Source organism: Phyllostomus hastatus, unplaced genomic scaffold (genome assembly GCF_019186645.2).
Source record: "Phyllostomus hastatus isolate PE091 unplaced genomic scaffold, TTU_PhHast_1.1 phas_scaffold_345, whole genome shotgun sequence".
NCBI classification, from domain to species: domain Eukaryota; kingdom Metazoa; phylum Chordata; class Mammalia; order Chiroptera; family Phyllostomidae; genus Phyllostomus; species Phyllostomus hastatus.
The window spans coordinates 3,505,749-3,522,273 of NW_025334024.1; the positions used below are offsets into that span (position 1 = coordinate 3,505,749).

Below are 16,525 nucleotides of genomic sequence, written 5' to 3' on the forward strand. Positions count from 1 at the left end.
GCATCATTTCTGTGACGTTCCAGCCAAAATGCACAATTTGCCTCCTATCGTGAGGCAACATCAGACTAATTCAGACTGAGAGGCATCGGACCAAAGATTCGTCTGTCTGCAGTACTCAAACAGGTCAAGGCTGTGGACGCCCAGAAGAGACTGCAGAGCTGACCCGGGCTGAACCTGCTCACTGCCCCTTTGCAACGTGCCCTAGAGAACACGTGACTGAGACATCCGGGCCCAATCCACCTGGCATCTTAAATGGGGTCTCTGCGTGAATGGGGTGCATGGGAATTCTTTGAAGTATTCAGAAGTTCCTGTACATTGGAAATGATTTAAAATGAACAGTATAATCAATGTAAGGGAGACAAACCACAAAGAAGCAAAACCAGGAGCTCTGGAGCGGACTTCAGTGCCTCCTGCTGTGAAACCATAGGGAGGACACAGCACCATCTGAAGTGTTCCTGCCGATGGTCCCCAGTAGGGCCCAGCCCCGGGCACAGAGAACGCATTGGAAAACATGTGGAGTCAGCATGTGAGACACTGGGTAGGACCACGGTGAAGTTTCTTCAACAAATAAATGGCAAGAAAGAAAGAAGAGGGCAGAGGAGATGGAAGAGACAGATCGATCTCTTTCGGATCCTGACTCCAGCAAGCCTTGAAGAGGAGTTCACGAGAAAACCAGAGAAACCTGAACACTGTCTGGACATGGACGGCATACAGGAATACTGCCCAGTTGTCGGGATGGCTTCACGATGTTGCCATGATACATTTTTCAAGTCCTCATCTGTAAGTGTATTTATGGATAAAACCAGATGATCTCGAACTTGCTTAACAATGCCAGGGTCCAACAACCTAAATGTCCATCAAAAAATGAATAGATAAACAAAATGTGTCCCACACATACAATGGAATATTACTTAGCCATAAAAAAAAGAAATTCTAACATGTGCTACACCGTGGATGTATCTTGGAGACATCGTGATAAGCAAAAGAAGCCAGACACAAAAGGTTGAGTATCTCATTTATGTGAGGCACCTCGGTAGTCACATCCAATGAGACACAAAGTAGCAGAGAAGTGTCCAGTGTCTGGGAAGGGAGGACGGGCAGTGCGTGTTTAATGGGTATGGAGTTTAGGTTTGGAATGACGAAAAATTTCTGGACATGATGGTGGTGATGATTGCAGAATAATATGAATGCACCGAGTGCCACTGAATGGAACACTTAAAAATGGCTACAGTGATAATGTTTATGTTATGTATATTCAACGGCAATTTAAATAGCCAAAACTAAAGTCCAGGGCAGGTGAGCCACATGCCTATAATTGTTGAAACTGAATGATGAGAACATGGATTCTTTATACTACTCACTCTACTGTTATGTATATATGAATTTTTTCCATACTAAAGTGTTTTCTTAAAAACTTACAACTACCCTGGCTGATGTAGCTCAGTGGATTGAGCGCAGGCCTGCAAAGCAGAGTCCCAGGTTCGATTCCCAGTCAGGGCCCATGCCTGGGTTGCAGGCCAGTCCCCAGTAGGGGGCATATGAGAAGCACCCACACATTGATGTTTCTTTCCCTCTCTTTCTCTCTCTCTTCCCTTCTCTCTAAAAATAAATAAAACCTTAAAAAAAAACGAAAAACTTACAACTAAAACAACAGTCCTGACACCCAGAGCTGATGAGGACACATATGAAAACCACGGCAGCATGGAAAATGCTCATGAGGTTACTCTGGGTAAAGAGCTGGCTTCCCAATTAAGTCTATACTATGTTTATGCCACATGCAAATGTACGCATTAGGGAAAAGTGACTGGAAGGAAATATACCAAAATTACAATAGCTAGAGTTCGGATGGTGAAATAATGGGTAAGTTGTGTTTTCTGTTTTTAAAGTTTCCCTAATAGAGTTACTTATATAGTTTTTAGAAATAAATTTACATATATGCCAAGGCAATCATAGGAGAGTGGATGTTAAGAGCAAGATATGCTGAGTGATAAGAAAATATCCTTCTAGAGAGTTTCAGGGGCTTCCTGGGAGAGGATTTACAAGCAAGCTGCAAGCCCAGAGCAGGGAGGCAACGCCTTCTGCCCACCCATCTGACCATCGGGTTCAAAGGTGGACCTCCCAGCACGCGGGCTCCTCAGTGGTGGGCAAAGGTTGGGCTGCAGCCCCCAGCCAAGTGTGGGACTACAGCAGCCAACACCAGACTCCTAGGCGCCCACCTCGCATGAAGGGGCCTCGAGTCCAGGACAGGGGGCGCTTCCTGTGCCAACGCCCGTGGTTGTCCGGCCCCAATCTGGGCTAGGAGTTGTGCAACCCACCATACTTTTCCTGTTCCCCTTTTCCCCTGAGCTCGCGGCCTCTGCAGCATCGGCTGGAGCCCTGTGGGTTCACCACAGGGAAGAGTAAGCTCCCTGCACAGCTGACCTCCCCCCAGGGCTGTTTCCATGTCTCTGATTGTTTTTCCCTCCTGGGGTTGCTAAACAGCCTATGAAGAAACCCCTTTCTTTTGCTTTTTTATTTTGGGGAAGGAGTCTAGTGCTGTTTGTGAAGAGGCTTTGACAGTCCAGCCAAGGCAGTGGGACAAGCCCCAGTGCACCCCAAGAACAAGATGGACGCAGCTTCCCCAATCTCTCCAATCCCCACCAGAAATGGTGTCCGAATGAGTCTGGAGGTTACACCATAATGATGTTATTATTATATGTTATTATTATTATATTATTATATCATTATTACAATGTTATTATTCTTACCATCACTAATGTTTACCAAGGCTTCCTGTGCACCGGAGTGGGGAGCAAGCCCACCCTATGCTCCCACAGCCCTCCCAAGGTGCCCCCCCACCAAGCTGTGGCCTCGGGGGTTTAGATGAGGAAACAGCAGAGTCACAGGGAGCTGACACTGTTGACCCCCACTCAGGCAGGAGGGTGTCAACTAGAACAAGGGCTGGACCACTCCCTGCCCCAGTCACTCAGGGGTCTCAGAGGTCAATCTGAGGGCTGTAGGTCCAGGAGGCTCAGGAGTCCTTGGGAAAAGTCAAGAATCACTCCCAAAGTCACACCTTTTGGAAGGAAACTGTGAGGGGCTGGGAAGACATTTGTGGGTGAGAAAGTCACTTCTTTGGGGAATTGGGAATTGAGGGGGTGATTGAGAAGGAAGGGGTCCCAGTTAATATTTTGTCTCTCAAGTCAGATGACGGCTCTGTGGGATTCACTGTATCACCCTGTACACAATTTCTGTGTGCCTGAAATATTTCATAACCTTAATTAGAGCAAAACAAACACCCAGCCACACAGACCTCTTCCCTAACACTGAGTGAGTACTCTGAAAAATATTGGCCAATATTCTGGTGGTTGGTTTTTGCACTGAGGACACTGGGCTTCGCCGTGTAACCCAAGACACAACCTCAAGATTCAAGCTCCCAGAAGACAATGCAAAAGCAAAGCCAGGCTCTCCCCGACCAGGCAGCTGCAGCTCTGACGAGGGCCACTCCGCCGCCCCCTCGGCTCCCAGGCCACCTGACCTCCTTTGTAAGAAGACCCTGCGGAGCCTATCAGCAGCAATCCAGACTCAGAGGTATCAGCTGTGTTTCTCAAGCCCAAGGAAAGAAAACTGGAGGATGCTCAGACATCTGAAACAAACATTAGCTTTTCTGATTCCCAGACCTGCAGGGATCTTTACTATGTAAACATTTGAAAGATCTGTTCTCTGCGAATGGGCAAAATACATAATTCACTCACAACGTAAATAGCTCAGTGTTCAACTGCTCCAGACACTGGCTATATTTTATTATTTGAAAAATCTCGTGTGAAAGGTTTCATGGCCAGTGACCAATGCTCAGTCTCCACGGGCGTAAGTCTGGCAACAACAGGCTGTGTGCGGAGCAAGTGCAGGGACAGCCTGGACTCGGGGCAGGGACGCGGTGCCTGCAGGCCTGCCCCCTGGCTCCTTTCTGTGCCCGTGGCGCTGGGGCGGGGCTGCACTCAAGGTGTTGTTTTCTAGGACTGCTTCAAGTTGAAAACCTTTACGGGGTAGCAGGCTGTTGCTGACACCTGCACAGCTCCCCCCCAAACCTGAGCTTATCATCTGTGTCTTAGGGGGAGGACAGACAAGGTCCATGGTTAAAAGGTTCCCCAGGGGCCCTGGCCAGTGTGGTTTGGTTAATTGGAATATCGCCCTGTGCACCAAAAGGTTGTGGGTTCAGTCCCCCGGTCAGGGCACGCATGGAAGGCAGCCAGTCAATGTTCCTGTCTCACACTGATGCTTCCCTCTGTATATCCCTTCCTCTCTCTCTAAAAGCGATAAAAAATGTCCTTAAGTGAGGATTTGAAAAATAAATTTTACAACTTTTTTTTAATTTTTAAAAAGTTTCCTCCAGGGTCCTAGGCCTGAAGTGTTTTGAAGTCAGGGGTCTTCAGCCACCAGTAACAGGAACCCACCTGTGCTAACCAAGCACAGGGAAGAGGAGTTTGTGGACCCATGTAACCGGGAAGTCCTCGGGGGGTCCAGCATGCGGGGGTCCGGGGGCTTGAATAAAACTGTCAGTGTTCAGTGAATGTGTACCTGTGTGTACACACCTGTGCATGTGTTTGCATGTGCACATGCATGGCCCTGTGTGTGTGCACATGCATTGTGTTGGTGCACACGTGTGCATGTGTCTGACCTTTGCGTGCACATTGTACATGCATGTGTGCACGTGTGCCTCCAAGCCCAGGCTTCACAGAGAATTCGTGGGGATGCCTGGACCAGACGGTGGTGTGGAGTTTTTTGGGTCTGTTTCAGAGTCTGGTCAAGAACGAAAGGCCACGGAAACAGAGGGACCCTTGTGCTCTTCCAGATCCCCACCCGCCCAGCCCAGCGGCAGCCTCTTCCCCAGAGTGGCACGACCCCACGGGCCCAAGTTGTATCTGTTTCCACAGGTAAGGGCATCCGTGAGGACGGCACACTGCTGCCCGGTCTGACATCTATCCATCACAGTTTCATACTGGCCATGTCCTTAGCACCTTACTCCTCCCACTCGCCGGGCGGTCCCAAGATCTTCCCATTGGACCTGCTGTGTCCAGATTAACTGCTGTATGTGATTCCATGGTGTGACCACACTATAATCCATTTCTCCGTTCCTCTCTTGATAAACAGTTGCGTTGTTCACAGTTTTTTGCTTTATTTAATTTTTATTATATTTTTTCCCATTACCATTTAGTTCCCTTATGCCCCGCTCCCCATAGCAATCCCCACTGTTGCCCATGTCCGTTGAGTCCTTTTTCCTTTTTGCTGATCCCTCCACCCCCTCACCTCCACCCCCACTAGCTGTCATCTGCTCTCCATCTATGAGTCTGTCCCCATTTTCCTTGTTAGTTCAGTTTGTTCATTAGATTACACATATGAGTGAAATCATATGATATTTGTCTTTCTCTGGCTTATTTCACTTAGTATAATGTTCTCCCGGCCCATCCATGCTGTCACAAAGAGTAAAATTTTCTTCTTTTTTATGGCCAAGTAGAATTCCATTATGCAAATATCCATAGCTGTTTTATCCACTCATCTATTGATGGACACTCAGGCTGCCTCCATATCTTGGAGATTGTAAATAAGGCTGCAATGAATATAGGAGTGCTTATGTTCTTTCAAATTAGTGTTTTGGGTTCCTTCAGATATATTCCCAGAAGTGGAACCACTGGGTTAAAAGGCAGATCCATTTTTAATATTTTGAAGTATCTCCATACTGCTTTCCACAGTGGCTGCACCAGTCTGTATTCCCACCAACAGTGCAGAAGTGTTCCCCTCTCTCCACATCTTCGCCAGCACTTGTTGTTTTTTCTATTTCTAAACAATGTCATGGTGCATACCTTCAGATGCTGTAGGGACCCGCACACCCAGCTTTGCCCAGCATGGCAGATGGCTCCCCAGGGTGGCCCCACCAACCTAATCGCCCCTTGGCAGTGTCTGAGGGTATTTTCTCCCGCCCCAGCATGGCAGGAAGGGAACTTTGCCGCGACTGATGTGAGAGGAGAGGAAGGAGCCCTGATCAGAGCGGGAGACAAGGGCTCGGGATTCTGCGCTGCCACGTGCTCTGACGAGCCTGGGGAGAAGAGACACACACACACAGCTGTCTCATCCAATCTCAGGGCCTGGGAGGCTCCAGCGCGGACTTGCTAGAACAGTGCAGCCTGGGATTCTCGGTACCTAGCAGGTCCCTGAAGGAGGTCCATGAAGGAGGTCCCTGAGCCTATGAGCTCCATCGCCTGCCAAAGTCTGTGTGCTGGGTTCTCACAGAGGGTGGTGACTTCAAGCCTTTGAACTTGCGTTTTTCAGTTGGGCTCTTTCAGTTACTGTTTTTTTTTTAAAGTCCAACTTAAACTGACTCGAGCAGATAAAAGAGGAAAAGGATTTATTGGCTCACCTGGGCAAAAGCTCTAAGACTAGCTGGGCTCAAGTCAGGCTGAGTCCAGGTGCTCACGTCCCACCAGGGAGCACAAGTCTCTCCACACCTCTGGCAGCACTCTCCTTCGTTGGCTTCATTGTTGGGGGACTCACTCCACCCAGGTCCCCCTGTGAGTTCAGACTCACACCCTCACTGCTCCACGCACGTGCAGTGGAAAGGGGTACTCCCCCAGTCTCTGCCGGAGTCCTAGAATCCCGTAGACCAAGGCAGCTCATGTGCCCATCCTCTGGCAGAGGGCTGGGAGGGATGCCCCAAGAGGGCTCAGAGTCATGGGGGGAGGCAGCGGTGGCAGAGGCAAGAAACCTCCCCTGCACTCCGAACAAGGCTACCTCCTTAAGCAAGTTCAAGCTCAGGTGCTCTGGTCATTTATTGGAACCAGTCATGGCAAGGACCTGGCAAGCCTGGTGCCATATGTGGAGATAACCCGAGGGCAGCAGTGCCATCTGTTTGGGGTCAAACTGTGTCCCCCAGAGAGATATGTTGAAGTTACTGAAGTCTAACCCCTAGTACCTGTGGTGACCTTCTTTGGAAATAGGGTCTTTGCAGATATCATTAGTTAAAATGAGGGCATGCTGGAGTAGGGTGGGACTAAATCAAATGCCAAGTTCCTTAAGAGAAAGGAGAAGGAGCTTATACAGACACTGGAAAGGCCATGAGAAGACAGAGACCCAGGCTGTAGTGATGCAGTGACACAGCCGCAAGCCCAAGAATGCCTGGAGCCCCTGGGAAAAGCAGGGAAGGGTCCTCCCCTAGAGCCCCCAAAGGGAGAATGGCCTGCCCACACCTTGATTACATACCTCTGGTCTCCAGAACTGAAAGAGAAAAAATCCTTGTTGTTTTAAGCAGCCCCCCGCCCCCAGTTTGGGGTGATTTGCTGTGATAGCCACAGGACTCATACACCACCCAACCCTGAGAGCCGGCTGTGGCCTAACAGTGAACCCAGCCCACCTCCTCGCCTTCCCCAGAACAGTGGCTCCCCCAGACTCAAGGATCCCAACCTGGTGTTTTCCAACTTGGCCTCAGAGATGTTTGAGGAAGTGGTGGCCCTAATGGCTGGGAAAGTCCTCTCGGGCAGCCTTGTGACTCTGCTTTGCAGGTGACCCCAGCAGGCTACTGATCTAATGCAAAACCCCAGAAGCTCCCTCTCCCTCCCTGCACGGCCACAGCTTATGTGGCAACACCTGAGCAGCCCCAGGAGCGTAGGTGGCCACTGACCAGAAGTTCCAAACACGAAAGTGCTGCCTAAATCCCCTGCTGGTCACACCTCCGGGACACCTGTGGTCAACTCCAGCTGGCGTGCTTTGGTATCTGGATGCTGAATTGTCTCAGTACCCAAGAGAGAAGCTAAATCAAAGCCACCCCTGACCAAGCCGGCCTCAAGCGCTCGTGCCCACTGAGCTCAAGTCCTACCTGATGGCTATGCGAGGAGCCTCAGGCCACCACGGTTCCAAGTGGAATGCCCAGGCTCTGGAGTTGAACGGACAGGGGTTTAGACCCCGACTCTCGGTGTGCAGCCTTTGGAAGTTGTTGAACCTCTCTCAGTGTGCCCATCGGGAACAGGTAACTACACTTCCTACTGCCTAGGATTACAGTGAGCGGTGCCTGAGACGGTACACAACATAAACGCTGGCATGATTAAAAGGTGAGAGCACTCATTCAGTAAATAGTTATTAAGTACATAACATGTGCCAGGCAAGATCCTAGAAGCGAGGGTCACAGTTGGAAACAAAACAGACACAGGTGTTCCGGAGCTTATGAATGTGGAGAAGGTGAAGATGACAATAACGATGGTGACAGTGACAATAAAGATGAAGCCAAGGCTTTTCTCTAGACCACCAGATCCTCAGGAGTAGGAGACGTCGCTCCCATTTCCTGTCCCCAGTGTCTAGCACAGGGCTTTGCACATAGTAGGTACTCAAAAGATGTGTGTTGTTAATGGACTTATTCTTCCGTTGCTCTGAGCAGAGGAGAAGGACCCCTCCAAGAGTAGGTCAAGCTGGCCCCCATGCGACACTTTCTGAAGCCGTGTGTTTTATCTTTAAAATTGACTTGAGCTTTTCATTCCCTCCGATGGTACATCCATGTTTGTTTTATTCATAAACAACAAGAATTTTTTCCCAAAAGTTTGAGTGAAAATGATGCCCCACGAAAACATGCCGTTTATTCCTGTGGCTTTGGAGACGCTAACTACACACACCCACTCACACGCACACCAGCCCCCTACCCCTGGCCACCCCCACAGACTTCTGGGGGTCCACAGAACCCGGGGCCAGAAGCACAAACTCTGCCCTGGTGGTGCTGGGACTGGGGGAGCAGGAGGGGCCAGGGCCATGGAAGACAGCTCCAGCACCCTTTGTGGCCTGGAGGGCAGGGAGACAGAGCCCGTGCCCCGTGACTTTATGCTGGGAGCCAGGGGCAAACTGAAAAGACCCTGAAGAGGTCTCCGAAAACAGTTTTCCTCTTAAAACCAGGTGCTGCCAGCATGAGAGCCACATCATCGACCTGGGCAGACTTGGGATTACGAAGCGGCAGCATCAGTTCTGAGAGCCCACGAGCATAAAGTCATGCGTCCACTGGGCGTTTAGGGAACTGTGACTGTGTCTGGCCAGAGTCTTAGGGTTTGCTCAGGAATCCTGCCAGCTCCCCAGTGACAGACGGAGGAAACAGGCAGGAAGAGGGGAAGCACTAGCCAGGGTCCCTCCGACTTGATTCCAAGTCAGCTTCCCCCACTCATACCGCCCTGCCCTCTGAGCGGCCCTGGCTCCTGCACGTCTGTTTCCCATTTCCAAAGCGAGTCTCTGATGTTCTCTCTCAGAGGGTGTTCAGCTCTGTTACATAACATTCACCTTCAGAAAGCTCAGAAGCACAGAAGTGGAAAGCAGTTCATGGATAATTTGGTAATGACACACGTTTGTAAGTAAATTAGAGCTTACTGAGCAAATAAAAATGCTTCCCTCTTGATCCCTGAGGATAGATGGGGGTCCCGTCCTTCCCACAGCAGAAGTTTAGCGTCCATGAAGGAATGGACAAAGGGGGACAGGCAGCCTCATTCCCCGCCCCCCCGCCCCCACACATACCAGGAGGTAGATCTGCGGCCCAGTCATGTTGCTCTGAGCTTCCCAAGCCACAGAAGGTGCCTTTACCTCTGAGGCATACAGTGCTGAAATGCCTGCAAAAGCATCTTCCTGGGGGGTCAACTGTACCTGTAATTTGTGGAAATAATTACGTCTATATCCAAACAAACACAGCATTGTAATGGAATGAAGTACAGACACCCATGGGCTTTCACCATCACACACAAGGCTTTTAAAGGAATGTCACACGCAGGGAAGAGCCACTAATCCAGACTGCACAAAATCTCCTAATTCTTCAGTAGGCGAGTTTGATAAAAGGAAACAATTTTTTCTAGTGGGCCCAAGGACAAGCATGGGGCCTGAATGCCACCTCGTGTTCACTTGGGGTATGACAGCCTACTCCAGGCAGCCTTAGCGAAGATATCAGTTGCAAATACAGGCGGGTGGGGGCTTTCCTGCCTGGGAGGTGGAGGGGACCTCCCCACCTCTCCCAGCGGGCCTGTTTCAACAGCTGGGACCCCCCATTACTGAGCTTGTTTGCGTGAGCCGGAGCATCCCCCGCCTGGCCTCAAAAGCACCTGTTAGCTGGTTAACCCCAGATTCACTCCAAGGAGATTCTGACCCAGGAGTCTGTGATCAGAGCTGAGGTCTGTGTTTTCCCCAGTTCCCCACACACCCTGGGAATGAACGCGGTGGTTGTAACCTGCGCTTGAAACACCTGGGGCAGAGTTCAAACCTTACAGAGGCACCTGGAATAAGACCCAGGCCTCAGCACCTTTAAATAGTTGCCCAGGTGACCTTCATGTACAGGCTGAACTGAGAAACACTGGGATGGAGCCTTTCGTCGTCATGAATGTCCCACTACAGTGCCAGCTCCCTTGGCAGGGATGCGGGGCTCTTAATAAGGCTCCTCAGTCAGGTGACCAGCCCTTCCAGTCACTGGGGACCAAGGTGTTCCGGGATGTGTAGGTGGCTGCTTGGACTTGTCCTGTGCTTGGGGCTTTTTGTCTTGCTCTGCTGGGCTGTGTCGGGTCACCCTACATGCACTGAGTGAGAAAGGTGAAGGGATTAAGAAACACACATTGACGGTAACAAACAGTCACAGGGATGTGAAGTACACACAGGGGACACAGTCAGTACCACTGTGATGACCGTGTGGTGCCGGGTGGGCACTAGACGTGGGGGAGGACCCACCTACATCAGCTGTGTAGATGTCGAACCACCACGCAATGCACCTGAAACTAACATAATGTTAAATGTCAACTGTAATTAAATACTCCTGCTTTTTTAAATAAATTACAGAAATACTGCAGTTAGAGCTATTTTCTGCCACAGTAATGGGCAGAATCAGTCAGCTAAATTGCAACACTGGGAATGCAGGGCTTGAGTCCTAGAAACTGGGAATGTCCTGGGAAAACCAAGACAAATTGGTCGCCCTTGTCCTCGGACCTGCCTCAGACTAGAGATCATTGGGGCTGGGTCTCAGTTGGGTGCACTTTGACTGTAGCAGCCCAAACATCCACCAGATTCTTAAAGGTGTCTGTAATCCCCCGAGGACGACAGTGCTGCTTTACACGCTTCTCCACGGTGCAGGTCCTGGTGGTGCCCAGGACTGAGTCTGTCACTTGCACATACAGCCACTGTTAGGAGAGGACAGGGATGCCTAACACGCATCCCAGGACGAGGTGCTGCCTGCAGGGCACAGCCAGGCAAACAGTTCAGTGAATGACTGGTCAGTGGGAAAGCAGTGGGCATCTGAGTTTAGCTGGTTATGTTGTTGACTTTGGTTTGGTTTGGTGGGGGGAGGTCACTGTTAGGGCAAAAGATAAGGAAGTCCTTTGAAAAGCCCCTTAGGATTTGGGCATGTTTGTTTACTCAATAAACATTTACTGAGCACCTAACTACGTGCCAGGAGTTATACCAGGTATCCAAGCAAAAACCGCAACACAGCAGGCACTGACTGGGCCCTGGCACAGGCCAGCGGGGATTCAAACCCCAGCTCTGCCCTAATTGGCTAGTAGACCTTGGATAAGTCACTTAACCTCCCAGTGCCCCTTCCTTTAACCTGTAAATTGGGGAGAATGACCTCACAGCTCAAACAGGGAAATAATGCATATAGGGCAGTAAACCAGGACTGGGACCCAGGCAGCCTGAGTTGGTGACAGCCCACTTAACCCCTGGCCAGCCTACTTCAAAAATAAAGTCCTGCGCACTTTGACTTAAAGTGCTGTGGTGTCAGGAACTACCTGCAGCTGGCTCTCTGGAAAATCTCTCCAGACTTCTAAGCCTGCCTCACACCCTTGTGTACTGTTTTGTTTTCAGGACCTGTGCCCAGTCCAAGCCCATGCAAAGCATCCCTAGTGGAGAAATAAAGTTTCCAGCCGGCAGGCCTGGCACCTGCAGCAGGATGTCCCCAGGGGCCTGATGATCCTGCAGGGCAGAGAAAAGGCAGCCAGAGAGGAAATCGCAGGGAATGCCCAGTGAGTGACAGGTTTGACTAGAGCTGCCCTGGGAGTCCCTTGCCTGCATGTGGAACACTGCTATGAGTAGAGACCCATGAAGACAAGGGTATGGGAACAAATGTGCCATTCATGCCTCACCCTGTGGGCTGGAGGAAGCTCCAGGGGAAAGCTCGCTCTGCCCTGGTACCGTTTTCTGGATGCCCCTCTCTACACACAGGAAGGGTTGAGTCTCCGTGCACCCTCTGCTGTTCAGAACTGAGAACGTGGCCCACTGAAATACCAGGTCTAACGCTCCAGGATGCAGGTCCAGTGCACAATTTAAGATGCCTCCCAACTGAAGAGAACCCTTTGAAAGGCACCGAGCCCCTCCTCTGGGGCAGAAACTGTGGCTCATGGGTGATGAGGACAGGAGCACAAATGGGCAAAGGACCTGAATGGACACTTTTCCAAAGAAGATATACTAAAGGTCAACAGGTACCTGAAAAGATGTTTGACATTACTAGTTGTTGGGGAAATACAAGGTAATGCCACAGTGAGATACCACCTCACACCTGTGAGAGTGGCCATTATTAAAAAGACCAGGGGCGTGGAGAAAAGGGAACCCTTGGGCACTGTTGGTGGGAATGGAAATTGGTCCAGCCACAATAGCAAAGAGTATAGAGGATCCTCAAAAAATGAAAAATAGAACTACCATATTGCGGATCAAGTCAGTACTGACCATGTCAGTGTCTGAGAGTTGCAGAAAGAGCACTGGTGACCCCTCACACCTAGGGACCCAAGTGTTGAAGTGAAATCAGACACCATAAGATGTCTACTGGAATTCCTGTAAAGTCCTCTGTGTGCTTTCCTCTTAAAACAGACATTCAAAAGATAGCACCACCTACACCTCCTAACCTAAGAACAGCTTTTTCCCCTTCAATACCAATATCAAAGATAAATTCAAAATAAGTGTTTTATTTATTCAATTGTTCTTTTCAGAAAGAAATTAACCATGCCTTCCTTTCAGAGATCAAGCACTGTGTAACACCTCATGGGCCCAGGGATCCCTCGGGCTCCGAACAGCCCCACCGGGCAGCGTCTGAGCTGCACGGGGGTCCTGCAGACACTCCCCAACACCCCCAGCCTGCACTGCTCTCCGCCTGCACCCCACTCCTCACAGACACATGCTGAGGGTGATCCTGCATGCATGGAACCTACTGAAGACTGGATATGGCTGCTGTCACAGAAAGAACTGTCCCTGCTAGGGTGAGCACCAGCCAGACCCACAGGAAGTAAACAGGACACCGACAGGAAGCAGACAGGAAACAGAAACAGAGAGGACACAGGAAGCACACAGGAAGAGCTCTTTCCCTCCAGCCTTCCAGGCCACCTAAGGGCTCCTAGTGACAGAGGCCAAGCCAGCTGGCCAAGCTGAAATTTGGTTTGCAGCATCCCGGCACCAGCATCCGTCAGCCGCTATGGAAGGGTAGGTTTGAAGCTGAGAGACAACGGCTTATCTGGCACCTGGCTCAGGTGGTGAGCACACGGACCATCTCTCAGGCTACTCAAACCACACTCATTGCTCTACATGTTCGTGCACCTCCACATATCAAAAGAAGCCTACGTCCCCACCAAATGAGACACAAACACCCTTTGTGAGAAGGAAGATGTCCTCAACCACTCCCCACTATGAGGACTCAGCAACTCCCACTGTCACTGCAGATTTACCCCAGGCTGTGTGGGTCACTGCTCACATTCAGTCTCAGTCTCACCTGAACATCTGCTGCCTAAAGGCTGCAGTGTAAAACCAACCCCCAACAAGCTTGTGTAAAATAATAAGGGGAGGGAGCCCAAAATAAAAAACAGACAGTACATACATGGGTGCACACACACCGTAAGCAGGAAGAAGAGACACAGAGACTGCAAGTCCTCGTTTCTGAGACTGTTCGTGAAGCTGCAGTTAACACTCCTAACCTCCTCCCCCCCTGCCCACCCGCATTCTCTTTGCCTTTATCTGGGTCTCGGTGGGTTGAGGTCCTTCACCCCCTAGGGATGACCAGAATCTTTATTCACAGTATCTGAATCCTTGGTGGGCCTGCTTTTTCGTTGTTATTGTAAACTATTGTTTTACAATAGTAACTCTTACTGCTGCACTTGGAAGCTCTAAGAGGCGCCCAAGAGAGCCCCCGGGCTCTAGACCTAGCCTTCCTTGCCCCACTGTGTAGCACAGACCCGATTTCCCCCGGTGAGCAAGACCCCTCATGCAACAGAGCAGAGAAGCCCTCTCTGCCTGTGCACAGTCTCGGTTCCCCGTTCATTAGGCCCACTGCCGTGTCTCCTGGTGGAATAGATCAGTGACCCCTCGGGAGTCAGACCTGCAGACCTGCAGACCAGCAGAGAGAACGCTCAAACAGGGCAGCGAGAACCCTGCCAGTGCGCATTGGTCAGGTGTGATGGCAAAAGCAGCCGCTCCCATTCCCGCCCCTCGATCCCTGACCTGTGTGTTCAGCGTAAGGAAAAGAAAGAACCATATATTGGTCTCTTATCAAAAGCAGAGTTTTAATATAGAAGTTCCTCAAAAAATTAGAGCTGTCATATGATCCAGCAATCCCTCTTCTGGGTATATACCCAAAAAATCTGACAACACTTATTTGTAAAGACATATGTGTCCCTAGGTTCATTGCAGCATTACTCACAATGGCCAAGACAGTTGTTCCAATGGAAAGAAGGTCAGTGTCCTTCAACAAGTGATTGGATAAAGCAGATGTGATACATATGTACAATGGAACACCACTTGGTCATAAAAAATGATGAAATAAAACATTTGCAACAACATGGCTGGGTCTTGAGAGTGAAATAAGGCAGATGGGAAAGGACAAGAACTATATGATCTCACTCATCGATGGGATATAAAACAAAGCAACAAGCAAACGAACGAACAAACACACAAGAGACACAGACAACAGTGTGGTGGTCACCAGAGGGGAAGGGGTGGGGGACTAGAAAGGGGTGAAGGGGTCAAATATGCGGTGATGAAAGGAGATGAGACTCTGGGTGGTGAGCACACAGTACAATACACAGGTGATATATTATAGAATTTGTACACCTGGTACTTATATAATGTTATCAACCAATGTTGCCCTAATACATTTAACTTTTTTTAAAAAGCATACTTTTGGCCCTGGCCAGGTAGCCTGGTTCATTGGAGCATTATCCCGTACACCAAAAGATTGGGGGTTCGATTCCCAGTCTGGGCACACACCTAGGTGGTGGGTTTGATTCCCAAATGGAGTGTGTATGGGAAGCAACCAATTGATGTTTGTCTCTCACATCTTTCCCTCCCCACCCCCCTACTTCCACTCTTTCTAAAATCAATAAACATTTTGTTTTTAAAAAGCATGCTTTTGTATGAAAAAGAAGAAGGTTAGCACTCTCCTGGACAAGAACAGAAGAGGCCCATGGGCCTCACAACATGCAAACCATTAAGGCATTCCTACTTCACAGCTTTTTCCACTTCTACTTATAGCCCCAAAGAAGGGCAAGCCAGGGCTTACACGGACATCTGCCACGCCCTCTTCCAACCATGTTTTTTGACAAGGTCTGAACATGGAAAGAGGGCATTCAGGGAATCCATCTTCCTGGAAGAGAGCGTGGCATACAAAGGGGGGCGGTAATTTTTCTGGGGATTGCTTTTAATAATTTCCTTGCTAATATTAATCATGGTCTTACTTTGTACCCTGATTCCCATAAGAACAGGCCATGAAAAGAAAGAGGCTCGAAAAGAGTCAATGATTGATTTTGAGGGAAATTCTGAAGGGACAACTAGTTCTCCCTAGACTATTGAATTATGCCCAAATTGTTTTAAACAAGGAGTTTATAAACCTGAGTAAGAAACTATCCCCGATTGTTTCCATAAAAGAATTCATAAATCAGTTACAATAGGTTGAATTGTTGGCGGACTTTCCCACGCCTGTTCCTTACCCATAGATACAAAGTCTTTCAAGAAAATGTGAAAAAACTATATAGACCCTTACCCACAGCCCAGGGATACCCCTGGGTAGCATATCAGATTATTGGCAAATTATGGTATCCCCCAAAAGGAGCTAATGGTCTCCAGAGGGTTCCAGATCTCCCATTGCCTTATACAGGAGCATATAATGAGGGTGGCATTAGAATGATCAATAAGGATAAAGTTCAAGTGCCTTATAATAGTCTAAATTTCATGGAAAGGCTAGCTCGAAGCAGACCTCCCTGGTGTTTATTAACTAAGAAATAAAAAGAGTTTACTGTAGCTGAATTTCCTGTTTATCTCTCCTTACCTGTTTGTTTTGGAGATTAAAAGGTGGTGGGATTGTTAGATATCTGTATCTCAGGTTTATTGATTTGCATAATTCCAATGAAGTTGTACAAAATTTCTTGACCAAAGAATAAAATCCCCTCTAATGAAATAGCCCCTGGGTGTCTAAAAGTTGTTGGAGTAACAGCCCCACCTTTACCTTGAATAGGAATATATATCAAATAGAATTAGACAGGCAAAGAAATAAGAAAAGCTGGTTAACTATTATAAATTAAGT

General features: G+C 49.2%; 1 pseudogene; it reads left to right on the plus strand.

Moving 5' to 3' along the window:
- The first annotated feature begins 15,352 nt into the window (after positions 1 to 15,352).
- Positions 15,353 to 15,461, plus strand: LOC123806241 (annotated as a pseudogene).
- Positions 15,462 to 16,525: the final 1,064 nt, after the last annotated feature.